The sequence below is a fragment of the Juglans microcarpa x Juglans regia genome, chromosome 8D (assembly GCF_004785595.1).
Source record: "Juglans microcarpa x Juglans regia isolate MS1-56 chromosome 8D, Jm3101_v1.0, whole genome shotgun sequence".
Classification (NCBI taxonomy): domain Eukaryota; kingdom Viridiplantae; phylum Streptophyta; class Magnoliopsida; order Fagales; family Juglandaceae; genus Juglans; species Juglans microcarpa x Juglans regia.
Window position 1 is genome coordinate 20,058,453 of NC_054608.1, and position 14,896 is coordinate 20,073,348.

The following is a 14,896-nucleotide window of genomic DNA, read 5'->3' on the forward strand; positions in this document are numbered from 1 at the left end:
TGACATTAGACATCATTTCATTAGAGACTTGGTCGAGTCTAAAATAGTATCTTTGGAACATGTGCCTACTGAACATCAACTGGTTGACTTGTTTACTAAACCTTTAGATGGTCTGAGGTTTGAATTTTTAAGGAAAGCAATTGGTATGTGTGATATTAAGTGAGAGATTTTGCATATCATTAGTCTAGGACATACATGTTATTTTTCTTTTTCTTTTTTTAATTTATGTTTCTATTTTCAGTTTTCTTAAAAAAAAAAAAAAAAAAGAGAGAGAGAGAAAATATAATATAAAAATTTTTTGGTTTGTTTTTGGGAAGTGCATGCTTGATTGTCAAAGTTTTGAGCACATGTGTTCTCACAAAATAAATTTCTGAATTTATGCATCTCTCTACTTTGTGTAGTTCACTTTGGGCATACTAACCCTATGGGTCATTTTGACAAAGTTCATTTACAAAGCACAATGAGAAACTTATATGCATGCAACTTATTCTTAAAAAGTTATATAGATTAATTGAGATTGTCATCATAGAGGGAGTTAATGCCTTAAATTGGCTAATACTAGTTGAACCTAGTATAAAAATAAAGAGATATTTCCTTGCTAAACACAAATAATTGATCCATATAGAAAAAATCGGTGTTACATCATTGCGAAAAAAGACAAACACGATACATGGATCTATTCCTTAAATATTCTTATAGAAAGAACTGTGGCTCAAAACATTGTGGAAAACGGTGAGCAGAAAAAATGGACATGAAAGGGGTTGTCCAAAATAGTGTTTGGAGAAAATTCTAATGTATCTAGGCCCAAACACAAACTTTGACTTTTAAGGTGAGTGACATACTCTTGGGAGCATCTATAAGAAGAGAACGCTCATGAATAATATTCTAAAAAATATATTGAAAAGAAAAAAGAAGTCAAAAGTTACTGCTATATATAAGTTTACTCAATCACACACTCACATGAACTTTGGCATTGATGATATTATGAGGTGTGAACATCCATAGTGATTGTTGCAAATAAGAGGATGTACTCCATTGAATTTATTTTGTGAATGACACTATGTTAATTGAACTAAGATGCATATGCACATATTATTATTTTAATGAATTCAATGGATAATCCAATGTGGGGCTATGGATAGAGAGGTTTCAAATTTATGGAAAATACGTATTGTTTTATTAAATAATTGTTTAAGAATATTTTCAAGTTGAAGTGGTTGTCGGTTCATCATGCAAGAGAAAAGAATAAAGGCTGGTCACACGCATTCGTTGGTACAGCTGACAAAAACCTTAAAAAAATAGAAGTTTCTTAGCAACTCCCTTAAAAGGGGTGAAGCCGCTGCCATCTTGTAATGAAGTCGCTGCCGTCTTGTATTAATAATGGAAGTTGCTACGGTGTCCCATGCATTTGTCCCCCATCCCCATCGCCTTGTATTAATAATGGACACACTAGACCGCTTCCTTCTATTCTTTTCTCGACATTCCGTGGGTTTGTAGCTTGTGGTTATAAAACACGCTTTAATAATATAATTTTATATTTATAAGTAAGACTGTTTATTTATGTCAGGTTTTTTTTTGTTCGATTTGAAACCTCTAGAACGGGTTTGTCCTAAGCCAAAAACCAAAACATCCAATCCGACCTTACCAGGGCGGAGTGTGGTTATAGAAGCTGAGTTATGGGTTTAAAATCTAGTACCCGATTTTGGTTTTAAAAAGTTAATTTAGTATCAACACCATGTCGTTTTAGGTTGAGGATTAAAACCGCATCTTGTTAAAGGTTTTAGAATAGTGTGCAAAATTGCATGGCCCTGTATGACTTGACAGACAAACATGATCTTATTGAATCTTTCATTTTTTCTTTTTCCCAGAACAGTTTAAGCCATAAACTAGTGGCATTGGACAAGCTGAAATTGCAGTTCTAATAGTAACAAATTAACAATATATGATGATTCAAGTCCCATAAGCTAAAGCAGTAAAAGGCAGCATTGCCCTAATTAAGGACATTTGAATGTTAGCTGGCAACATTAACAATTATTGGTGCTGGATGGACTTCGGATGTGCAACCAGCTTGGGTTGAGAAATTTTGTAGTGGAGTCGGATTCAAGCATTGTTGTGGGTTGGTTTGTTTTAGGATTTTGCAATTATTGGTATCTTTGGAATTTTTAGGAGGAGGCTCAAAGCCTTGTTAGTGCTCTTAATGTTCAGTTTAAGCATGTCTTTAGAGAGGTAAATATGGTAGCGGAGTTTTTGGCGAAGCATGGGGCGGAGGGGGGGTAATATGGAGTTTTTAGGTGAAGACATTGGTCCGGGAAGGCTTAGGGGGATTTTACGTACGGATAGATTAGACATTCCTTACATTAGACGTTAGTTTTTGTTTGGATGCATCTTTTATCTTTGATTCTTTGTTGTAGATATGGTTTTCCTCTACTTTAAGTGAAGGTTTTAATAAATTGAGGTGTTGCCCTCCTTTTTTTTTTTAATAATAATAACAATAATAATAATAATTATAACAACAAAAACAAAAACAACAACAATAATAATAAAAATAAAAAATAAAATAATAATAACAGTAACAACAACAACAACAACAACAACAACAACAACAATAATAATAACAATAACAATAATAATAATAACAACAACAACAATAATAACAATAATAATAATAATAATAATAATAATAATAATAATAATAAGATCTTTGTGTACACCATCGCTTGACAATGGGTTAGGAGTGGTAATATGTGACACGATAAAAGCGGATTTAGATTTAGCCTTAAAAGGTTGGGGTCAAAACGGATTGACCCATTAAGACACAACTACTTAATGGGTCACTAGTTAAGAAAGTTGAATTTATGTTTATACCATTTGATAAAGTGTTAAAGTTGCATGATTAAGTTGCTTAAGTGAATAAATTGTTTAATCAAAAATGAATTAAGCACTTAATTTGTAACTCCCCATTCCCGTAGGCTAGGGAGTGTCACGTGCATACGTGATTGAAGCCAGATAAGAGACTTGCATAATTTTTCCATAATAAAATATTGTTTATTCCAAAAGAAAACTTAAGTCAAACCATTGTCTCAACATAATCATATCCACATTTCCACTAACTGAAGTAGGAAAGGAAGTCACACAATAAGTTACTGAGTTCATAGTTTGCTCCTTCTAGGCCTAGCAAGCCTGCTCGTACTGATCATCAGCACTTGGGTGATGAAAGATATGAAATAAAATTAAAATGAGTCGAAGACTCAATAAGAAATCTATTGCAACGTAAACATAATAAGCATAAGGTTTTCATAAAATTTTCATGGTGAGAGTTTAAAATCATGACTGATCATATTGATGCTTATGCTATACATGACTTGTCTTAATTTATCTGAATTAATTGACTAATCTAATTTAACTGACTGATTGATTTATCTGAACTGACTGAATTAACTGATCTGACTAATTTATCTGTCCTGACTGATTTAACTGTTCTAACTGATTTAACTGGCCGACACACTTAACCCTGTGTGCAAGGTTGTATACCGGCTCCACATCCTGCTGCAACGAGGGGAGCCATTGAGAAGTATTCTGGCATACTACGGTGGACCACGCTTGAGTCTGTGGCTTGCACTCCCACCCTGATCTAAACTGAATGACTATCTTATTAACTGATATGAATAAACTTAACTGATTAAACTAATCTGATCTTATCTTGCACTTTGACTTAAGATAGCTTGTGTCTTATACGACATGAGATGCATGATATACATACTGATATAAAATAATTGTAACTTTTTGAATCTGAACATGATGCTGAATGACATGGTCATGTGCTGTGCTTGGCGACATGCTTGCATATGACATGAGTGGTACATAAATAGTGGATGTCAATGAACTGGCTTGAATAATAGTTACATATAAGTTGCACTGTGATGATCATAATTTATGATCAAATTACTTACCTCGCTGTACTACTATCTGAATCTCACTTCATAGCTTGTCACCTATACAAAGAATTAACGACACTAAATCTGTCTAGGAAAACGTGTCCTACTATCACACTTAATTAGATTCATATCGTATAAAATAATCAAATAAATATTCTGTTTATCACAAAAATCAATGAATACTGATATTTTAAATTATTCAAAATACTAATAGCATATTCTTACTTTCAAAATATTAGTTAGTATAATACTTAGTATAATACTTAAGAGATATATTTAATTCTATTAAAAATAAGTCATGAAAACCTCAATTCTTAAAATAGGTTTCCTTTCTTATAATTAACATAATTATTTAGCAAGAAATCTAATAAATATTAATGTCATTTAAATATTCTTAACATATTTCTTTATTTTCAATCTACGACTTTAATAGCATAATTATATAAAATCTATTGAAATAAACAGTAGAAATTCTCTTCATATGATAGACATAAAGATTAAACACTTGCTATTTACTATTGAACTTTAAATACTAATATGATATCTAATCTTTCAAAATATAATTTAACAATATATATATTTGTATCTAAAATAATTGGTGGAAACATTTGATTAATAAAATAGACTAAATCATATTAATTAATACATAATAATATTATTCAAAACTCATAACATATTTCTTAATTGTTCTATTTAAAGTATAAGATAATGATTTTATTAAAAACCAACTAAATAGACAAAGAGGAATATTAACTAAAATAATAGGCTCAATAGTATACTTTAAAACACATTTCAAATTCCTTAAACTCAACTTGAAATATTAAGCCCAATTCAACTTCAAATAAAATGACGTAATAGTCTCCATAATTAGCATATACTTAAGTGTAAGTTTATAAATGTAATTATTCTTTAAACAATCCTTCAAGATACTAGATTAAAAAGGGTATAAATGTAATTATAGTATTAGTGGAGGGGCTTTTTGGGAAAGGCTGAAAATAAAACACACATAAAGGGAAACAACTTACGGCAAGACTAGTCAAACTTGTAGTTGCTTATACTTTTCAGTAAAATAAAATAAAATGCATTAACAGATGAAAGCATAATCTACTGGAGAAGGAAAGACCATGAGATGCTCACTGGAAGAGGGAGAAGGAGGCTGAGGCGATGGTGGCTCAGGGGTGGCTAGAAGCTACAGCAGTTTTCGTGCGACGTGGAGGTTGTACTACACTGAAGCTTTGCGGCTTGGGTAGCGTCTCTATTTGCAGGAGGGATAAACACATATATATATATATGTATGTATGTATGTATGTATGTATGTATGTATGTGATTGAGAACCAAAAAGAAACCTAGGGAGGGGGAGATGTCCATGTGTAGGAGTGGAGTAGTGGGTTGGCAATTTGGACTCGGCTGTTACATAATTATGCAATAGATTATAGTACTTGGTTGAATTGATAATTCCTGATATTTTGCACTTAAAAAGATTCATAATGTTGTTGGTTGTAACAAGGATACACTTAACGTTCCCTGGTTTGGATTCAAAACTCACCTCAACTAATCTCAACTAATCTCAACTCATCTCATCTTAACTCATCTCATCTCATCATTACAGTTTTCTCAAATTTCCACACAAAATATAATGAACAATTGAACTTTTTTAAATCCAAAAACAGTAATAATATTAATAAATAATATTCTAATAATATTTTATTCAACTCATTTAAAACCATCTCAACTCATCTCTGAATCCAAACGAACATTTAAGACTGTACATTTAAACCGCACAACCGAACCGACCCGATCTTTTCAAATTATTCAACCCGAGTTACCTGGGCCTCGTTCGGTGTGGTTCAGTGCTGTGATACCCCGTATTTTAATGTATTTTTAATTGAATGATTATTTTTGTTAATTTAAAAATTTATTCTCTTGTTTTAAATTTGTCAGATTTTTAGTTGGTTTTTTTTTTATGATTTTTTAATTTGTGAAAATTAATATGATATGTTTCCTTAATATTAATTATTGTTATCCATTCAAATTTATCTTTATTTTAAATTAATTTATTGTTGGGTTTAATTATATTATTTTAATTTAATCACTACGTTTAAATTATTTTGTTTGACTTGCTGTTTCGAAATCTTTTTCGTTTGATCTTTTGTGTGAACCAAGATGTGAGAATTGGACGTCATTTCTTTCCCTCATTTTTTCTTTTTCCCTTTTTCTTTTGTTCTCTTTTTCTTTTTCCCCCCATTTCTTTTTCTCCTCTCTCTTCTCTCCCGCGCGCGAGGCCTCCCATATTCTGTTAGTGCGTCGTTCCCCACCTTGTGCCACCGTGCGCCGCTCGTGTCCGTCACTTTCCCTACCATTTGCTTCCCCTCTGGCCGGCGACCTCACCCTCCGATTTTCAGCCCCTCTCGCGCTGCCATTCTCCTCCACGCACGGCATCAAGCCGCAGCCTTCTTTGTGTTCCAGGACCGCCGTCGCACCACCTCCGGCCACCATCTCTTCACCACATCATCCTTGACCTCCCAGCAACCTAACCCATCCATTCCCAGCTCCGATCCGCCACCGGTGAAGCCTCACCATCCGCATTTCCATTTTGGGCTTTTTGGACTTCAACTGCCCTTTACGCCGCCACCCACGGCCAACCACCAACACTACCATTAGTTTCACCGACATTCTTAAGCCCTTCCCTAGTAATCCGAGTCTTAGTTTGTCCCTGTTCAAAAATAAGTTTTTGAGACCCACGGCCTAGTGCATTTTGCACTGTTCCGTTGCTGTGTTGCCACCTCTTGCACCTCTGTGATCCTTCGAAAAGTATGTTATAGCGTTGTAAGTATTTTCCCAAATAACTTTTGAGATTTAAATATATTTTTGCTCTAATACATATTTACTGTGAATTGGTTGGTTATGCCGGACTGAGTCCGAGGAGTAAGGGGGTCGGTTGGATTGGATGATGGAGTTGTTTGTATGATTGGTTTATGATGTGAGATTTGTTGGTTGTTTCGGGTTTAAATATTGGTGTTTTGAGTTTGATGTTGGTTATAGTGGATATTGATGATTTTAGAAAGTGATGATATATTTTTGGATTATGAGGGTTTTAAGTTTTGAGGAATTAAAATAGATTATTTTAGAAGCTTAGGCTTAAATATCGAACTACGTGATTGATTGAAAACTTACGAAAATTACGTGATTATTTTTATAGGTGACGATTTATAGTCGACTCGACATTTGTTAGGAAAATTCTGAAAAGCTAAGTCGTCCAGGTAAGCGGGGTTCCTATGCTAGAATTTGCATAAAAATAAAATGATCTGAAGTTGATTTTGGAAAATATGCATGTCTTGTTATGAAGAGAAATTTTGGAAACGACCTTAGGTATTTGTTCTGCATTACTCATGAGATTTTGTTTAAGAATAAATTACTTTTCTGGCATGACTGGTGTAGACATGAACTCATTTTCTGGCATTTTATTTCTGAACTGTGCAAAAGAGAGCGACTATGAAATTTTGTGCGTAAATTATATTTTTATGATCTGATTCTGTTCTGTTTTGAAGATGTTCTGTACTTTGATATGATGTGATTTCTGAAAACTTTTGGCATGACATTCTGAATCGGGATGTGGTTTGTGGATGGTGATCTATTTGACCTACCACGGGTGCTAATAGTGGCTTCTGTTTGGGTTGGTATCAACTATTCTATTTCTGGTGCACTCACTTCAGAAACAAAGTGGTTTTTCTGGTGATCTTTCCTGTGTGCACACTCGGGGCTCCGAGAATGAATAAGGGGAAGATTCACATTCTGTTTTTGCTCGGTTAGCTACCGGGGTTTGCACAACCCTACCACGAGGGTTAAACATGGCCTCTGATGTGATATGATGTTTTGGTATGATGGTGGTTAGTTATGCTATGCCAAAAGACTTTGGATAAGAATATTTTTGAACTTTCGCTCTAATATTTTTGATAACATGTTCTTAATCTGCATTCTGAAAATAAAAAGTGTTTTGTTCTGCATTCTGAAATCTGTAAATGCTCATATTTGCATACTAATATATGTTCTCTGCTTACTGAATTGTTTGTATACTAGTATATGTTCTCAGCTGAGGATCGGGACTATGAAGAATTGGGTGAGATGACTTAAGAATAGTGGATTAAGAATAGAAAGCTTTCGATGAGTATTGATGATTTTGATAATTATATTGTTGAACTATGAGTTTAAGTGACATGTAGAGAAGTTGGTAATTTTTGGGGTTATTGTATTGAGGATTTTTTTTATATGAGTATGTATGGTTAATTAAATTTGAAGTGTTTACGTTTGATTTGGAGCTTTTGGAAGTATATTAGCAAGTTGGAGTTGATTATCAGGTAACATGAGTTAACTCTCCGGACCCTCGGGGATGGAGCGTTACAGGTGCCCTTGGCAGTGGTCCGGTGCTGATAAACGGTGTCGGTGCGTACGTCCATGGTGGTGAATGGAAAGTAAGTGCAGAGAAATAAAAGAGATTGAACACATGGGTTTACGTGGTTCGGCATGATAACGACGTCCATGGGCATTTGGGGAGAAGAAATTCACTATAATATTCTTGTTTACAATCTCTCATGGTCTCTCATTCCTTACAGTACAATGGTAGCTTCGGATACATTTATTGGAGAAAATTCAGCTCCTTGTCTGGAGGTTAAAGGAGAAAGAAGAAGAGAAAGAAGAAGAACTGAAGAAGAAGAAGATTCCTGTAAGTCGTCTTGACCCCTTATTTATCTGATTGCCCTTTCCCGCGTGCGCCTCCTACAGTGGTAAGGCCAAGCCTTTGCGTGTTTGACCCCTTGACAACCCCATGCTTCCTGACAGCCCCATGCCCCTGACACTTCTTCCCCCCCCCCCCCCCCCCTTTTCTGTCCCCTAGCTCCTAATCTAGGTGGGCTGGGCCTGGCCTTTGGGCCCTGGTGTTTTCACCCCCCTCACAGTACCCTCGATTATTAAGGGAAACTTGTCCAAAAAGGACCTTGAGAATCTTTAAGGTAAAATATGCAATCAAACTGGTCTGCCCGAGTACGTAGGGAAACAAGTTCTAGGGGTTGGTCCTTATTCACCTGTTCCTCGTGCTAACCAGTAAAGATTTTTGAGCTTGTATTTAGGTGGGAGATGGGCTCGACCGCGTAATGTGCTAGTGAGTGGCTCGTCTAAGGTGGGAGATGGGCTCGACCACGTAGAGTGCAAGCACGTAGCTTGCCTAAGGCGAGTCTAGGGACTCGGCTTAGTTGGACGGGGGGTTGGCGAGTCTAGAGACTTAGCCTTACCCCACAGCGAGTCTAGGGACCTGACTTCGTGGAGAGTCTATGAACTTGGCTTTGTTGGACGGGGGGTCGGTGAGTCTAGGGACTTGGCCTTACCTCGGAGTGAGTCTAGGGACCCGATTTCGTGGCCATTCTAGGGACTCTGCTTTGTTGGATAGGGGGTCAGCGAGTCTAGGGACATGGTCTTACCCTGCAGCGAGTCTAGGGACCCGATTTCGTGACGAGTCTAGGGGCTCGACTTTGTTAAATGAAGGTGCTCATCCGTGCCAAATCGTTCCACTGGAGGACGGGGCCACATGACTTGTGTTCCACACTACATGAAGTAATTTTGTTAGTACTCACGAGTCCGTAACCCATGCTTGCTACGCCACGCCACAGTATAGAGTCACGACTCACGGGTACCTTTGTAACCCTCGCAGCGGCGTAGTCTCGGTCTAGAGCTTTCTCTGTCTCAGACTCTCGTGGTGGCCCAAGCCATCGACGTCCTCCTCACACAGAGGTACATAGCTCTTCGCGGCGTCCTAGGCCATTGGTCTCCCCTCTACTCTTCTTCTAGAGATCTTCAATCAGCTCAAAGTCTCAACCTAGGGATCTTCACACAAAGGTAACACCGTTACAGATTCGCCCACCCTTGGCAACTTGCATAGTCACATTTTTTTGTTTATAGCCAATTAAGTTGGAAAATATATATATATATATATATACACACACACACACACAATCAAGTTTAATTTAGCATGTGAACCCCTAGGGCTAGCTGTAGAATCACAAGAGAAAGCACAAGGGAATTAGACAAATTAAACTAAGAAACAAAAGAGACATGAGTCCTTGCAGAAATTCCCAGCTTGATTATGCTCCACTGTCAAGTTTGATTATGCATGTTGAGTTGTTAGGCTTCTCATGTGTGTGCGTGTGTATATTGATCAGCCTTTTGATCTGTAAATTAAAACTCTATTTATTGTATTTGAGGCCAAATACAATCCCATGTGTACGTGCGCGTGTCTATGTTAATCAGTTTTTGATCTCTCTGAGAAAACTCTCGCATATTACTTATTAGTGGAAAAAAGTGAGAATAATACAAGCAGCAAATGTAACTTAATTATTTCAGTGTGCCAGACATCATGAGTAGTGGAGGATTAGCTAACTACCCATTTGATTTTGCTTATTTATTTGAAATGAATTCTGAACTATCATGCATGGGTAGAGCCAAAATCATATATATATATATATATATATATATAATATTAAGGTCCCACGAAACTGATCTTTAAGCCCAAATTAAGTTTCTGAGGGTCTAATTAACCCATACAATGCATGCATACCTCATATATATTAGTTAACGAAAATATGGAGATAATAACAAGTCAATAGCTAAGAAAAATGTTTAAGAAGTCTTTCAAGTGTCCTAGTCCTAATTAATCTGTTTAAGTTCACGATTTTCAGTCCAACACTTAGATATATAGTAATCACCACCACTAATTAATGAATTTTTGAGATTAACAACGTACAATATGTTCTGTTAGTGTTTATTGATGCATGCATTGATTTGATCTTTTATTCTTCATCCTGCCATTTCATTTGTCTTTTTTAAGTGGCATACATTTTATAGTTTCATAGACAACCTTGTTTGTTGTTAACATTGTTAACATATGTTCTTATTGTTTGTTGTCAGATGAGTGAGGCAGCAGGCGAAAATGACGATTTGATTGACTTCGACATGCTGGACTCGGAAAGGGTTGAGACAGGATGTCCCCGCTAGATGGAATTCTACTTTTCTTATCCTTGAGAGTACTATTTTCTATCGTTGTGCCTTTAGCCATTTGGAGTTGACTGATTCCAATTTTAAGCATTGTCCATCAACATCTAAGTGGGAAAAAATGGAGAAGATTAACAGTTTATTGGGAGTTTTTATGATGCCACTTGTGACTTTTCTAGAACCAAATAACCTGCAGCCAATTTGTACTTTCCATGTTTTGATTTATTTGACATAAAGGAGCACTCTGAGAGTGAAGATGACTACATGAAAAAAATGTCTTGTCAAATGCTTGCTAAGTTTGAGAAATATTAGTCTGAGTTCAATGTGTTGTTGGCTATAGCAGTTATATTGGATCCTCGATACAAGCTTCATTTTGTTGACTTTTATTATAAGAAGCTTTATGGAAATGGTTCCCTAGAGTATTTTTATTATTTGGATTGTAATTTTAGACTTGTAGTTCGTTTTTTATTTTTTATAGATATTGTTTATATTTTAATATTGATATAAAATCAATTAGGTCAAACGAGTTGAAATGGGTCTATTCAACCCATTAACGTAAATGGGTTTGGTCAGGTCAATCTATTTCATATTCACTAACGGGTCAATATAGGTCATGTCAACCCGTTATGTTAATGGGTCGTGTTAGGGTTTGAAATTTTGACACGATAGCCTTAACAGATCTTGTTCGGGTTGACCCATATAATATAATGTACGTCTTGATGCGACAGGAACATGATCCGTTGACACGATTTGTGAGTTCACATGTCTCTGTGGCCTCCATTTTTTGCCTCTGTTCCATTCTTTTATATATTATGTCAATAATAAAACATAAAAATTTTAATATGGAATTGTAACATTGTTGCAGCAAGTCACCAAAATCATCATTTTAAATATTTTATATTATTTATTCTAGTGTGTTTAATGGTCTTTATTACTGAATAACAGATGAAAGAATATACTTTGAGTTGTAATGTTTGTACAATTCAAGGGGTTGGTGGTGACTCTTCTTCTCTTTCTGTGAAAATGGAGGAGTTTGAGAGTTTTCCAACCGCTTTATCCACACATATACAAAACCCTACCCATTTTGTCTCACTTTTATTCAAGAAATCCAAAAAACCATCTAGCAATCAGTCATGGTATGGAAACATTTTACTAAAATGAAACCTATTGACCATGATAATATGAAAGCCCAGCGCAATAATTGCGCTAAGCTATTCAATTGTCACTACAAGAAACAATTCATCCATGATGCGCCACCTCCATAATGAATGTGAAACTTCTCCTCTTAAAATTAAAAGAGTTCAAAAAAGTCAAACATTTAATGTTAAGAGGGATGTAAAGAGAAGTATATGTAGTCCACAAGAACTTCTGAGCTATAATGCAAAACAACTTAAGGTGCCCACCACTAAATTATTTATTATGTTTGAATTGCTTTTGTGCCACGATACAATAGTAATGATAATGAAGTTTTGGTTAAAAACTTATAGAGGGCACGAGTTGATGGATAGGATAGAGACTAAGGGAGGCCAAGCACTACTTCTACAAAGATTGGTAATGAATCAACACTGCCTCCACGTAGATTTGATGCCATGTTAGACAAATACCTTGAGGAGCAGGGTTTTATGGAGTTTAGATTGACGCTAGAGAGGTATTTGTCTGAGGGGTGTGTTAAAAACTCACCTGATTTTGATATTTTAGATTGGTGAAAGGTTAATGCCACCAATTATTCCTGTCTTTGCTGAGGTAGCACGTGATGTGTTAGCCACCCTTATTTCCACTATTGCATCGGAGTCCACATTTTGTATTGGAGGACGTATCTTGGATCCTTTTAGGAGTTCATTGTTTTAGTCTTCATTTGCACTGGCCAAAACAGGCAAATGATCAAATCAGTCGACATCTATGAGTTGGATGAATGTGTATAGTCGATTGACCATGAACATAAATTTATATATAAATTACTTGAAACTTTAAAATCTTGTTTATATTAATTTATTATCTATTTAGCTTAGTTTTAATATTTATTTTAGATGATGGTCCAGCTTATCTTCAACGTGAGCTAAAAGCACTTTCCCAAAAGGTTGCCTTAAACAGCAAGGTAATTGGCTCAACTATACCTTCAATTTATTTTCTTTCAAATTTTTAGAATTTGTTTGGTTTGTGCCATTACTATGGATTGTAGTTGGAAATATGGGCTGATGCTGTGAAGGATTATGAGATCTTAAAGAGGGAACTGCCTGACGACAATGAAGTTGTAGAATCATTCTTCCATGCTCAAGTTGCATTGAAGAAATCTCGTGGGGAAGAAGTCCATAATATGAAGTTTGGGGGTGAAGTGGAAGAGGTATCAAGTCCATAATAAGGTTTTTGAAATGGCAGGAGTGTCCCTTGTTGTCCACTTCAAAGCTACCTCTGATTTGCAAAGCAGGCAATGAGAGTATCCTCGGGTTAGCTAGCTAATCACCTTGCTCCATCCAGGAAAAGAAAAATCCAAATAATACTTCAGGATGCTAATGGAATCGTTAAACCATCAAGATATCTTTTTGAAATGGCAGTTGATTTCAGCTCTCTCTATGTGTTTCTGTTTCTGGGAAAGTCAGCAACTGTGGTCATGAATTGAATGAATTTATTCCTTAGGACAGGAGTGCCAGTGGGAAGTACTACACAAAGGAAGGGAAGTTTTTTGGAGCACAGTTCTTCAGTTTGATTAACATGATATTCAATGGGATGGTAGAGACAGTTTTCAGGCTTCCTCTGTTCTATAAACAACGAGATTTCTTGTTCTATCCTACATTATTGGCTTTTGGCTTACCCATTTGGGTCTTCATGATCCCTCTATCGTTCATGGAATCAGTAATATCAGGTACATACATAGTTGTTATGACGTTCTCTTTAATTGAGTTTGAGATATTGTACAGTGAAAGCAATGCTACTTGTACAATATTGATTATGTATCTGTAAAGGACGTGTTTCACACTACGAACTATGTGAATAATCTGTGACAATAAAGAGGTGGCACTGGCTGTCCTGGGAATACTTCGATGCTTAAGTCAGTAACACAGTATGAGAATAAGTATATATAAAGATCAAGTCAAGTGTTTGTTACCTCTACATGTTTGAGTTATATTCTCTCTCTCTCTCTCTCTCTCTCTCTAAAAACCAGACCGTCTCTCTAGAAACTCTCTTGTCCGAATCTAGCTGGGGGGAAGGGGAGCTTTGGCTCCTTCTTCCTCTTCCTCTCCTCTCTCTCCTCGCCAGCCCTTTGTCTCCGATGGATTTGTTTGTTTTTTTTTTTTGGTTTTTTCAGGTTTTTGGCCGAATAAAGGAGGGTAGCCGTTTCGAGATTCTCCGGTGACCATAATCCGACACACACACTACCGGGAGAAGCATCACTCGCCGATCTTGTCGTCGACCGGATTGGGTGCCATTCGGAGCAATGCGTTGCACCGACGCGCGATTTTAAAGGAAACACATGGGACACTCAACCACCACGATTCATCTTCTGTCGACGCCATGCGCGATAGCTCAGGGCCTAGTGATTCCGACAACTTCTTGACCAACCGAACGGCTCCTTCCTAGTGTGGCACGTACACATGCCACCGCTGCCTTCCCTTTAGTTTTTCCCGATTCTATTTGTTGATGTTGTTTGGTGGATGTTGTCTGTATTTTTGACTATATGTCGGTATGTTTTGTTGGTATTTATTTGTTGGTTTTATTTGTAGGAAAATAAAGTGAAATAGGCTATTGAACTTATGTCCATAGTAGTGTTGGTTCCTCCCTCCTCCGGTTAGGAGGATGGGTGTAGTGTTTACTTCTCCTCCTTTGGGGGATGGAGTTTGAATGCATGTTGGTTCTACCTCTGTTTTATACAGAGATTGATACTCTCTCTGTTGAGAGTTTTTTAAGTTCAGACAATGTCGTCGCA

At 36.3% G+C, this 14,896-nt stretch overlaps 1 long non-coding RNA gene across 1 annotated transcript; it reads left to right on the plus strand.

Annotated features, from left to right (window-relative positions):
- The first annotated feature begins 10,191 nt into the window (after positions 1–10,191).
- Positions 10,192–14,319, plus strand: LOC121243272. The gene is made up of 3 exons (XR_005936093.1): positions 10,192–10,204; positions 10,304–10,308; positions 14,093–14,319. It is a non-coding gene; the product is annotated as an uncharacterized LOC121243272 (long non-coding RNA).
- The last annotated feature ends 577 nt before the right edge of the window (positions 14,320–14,896 follow it).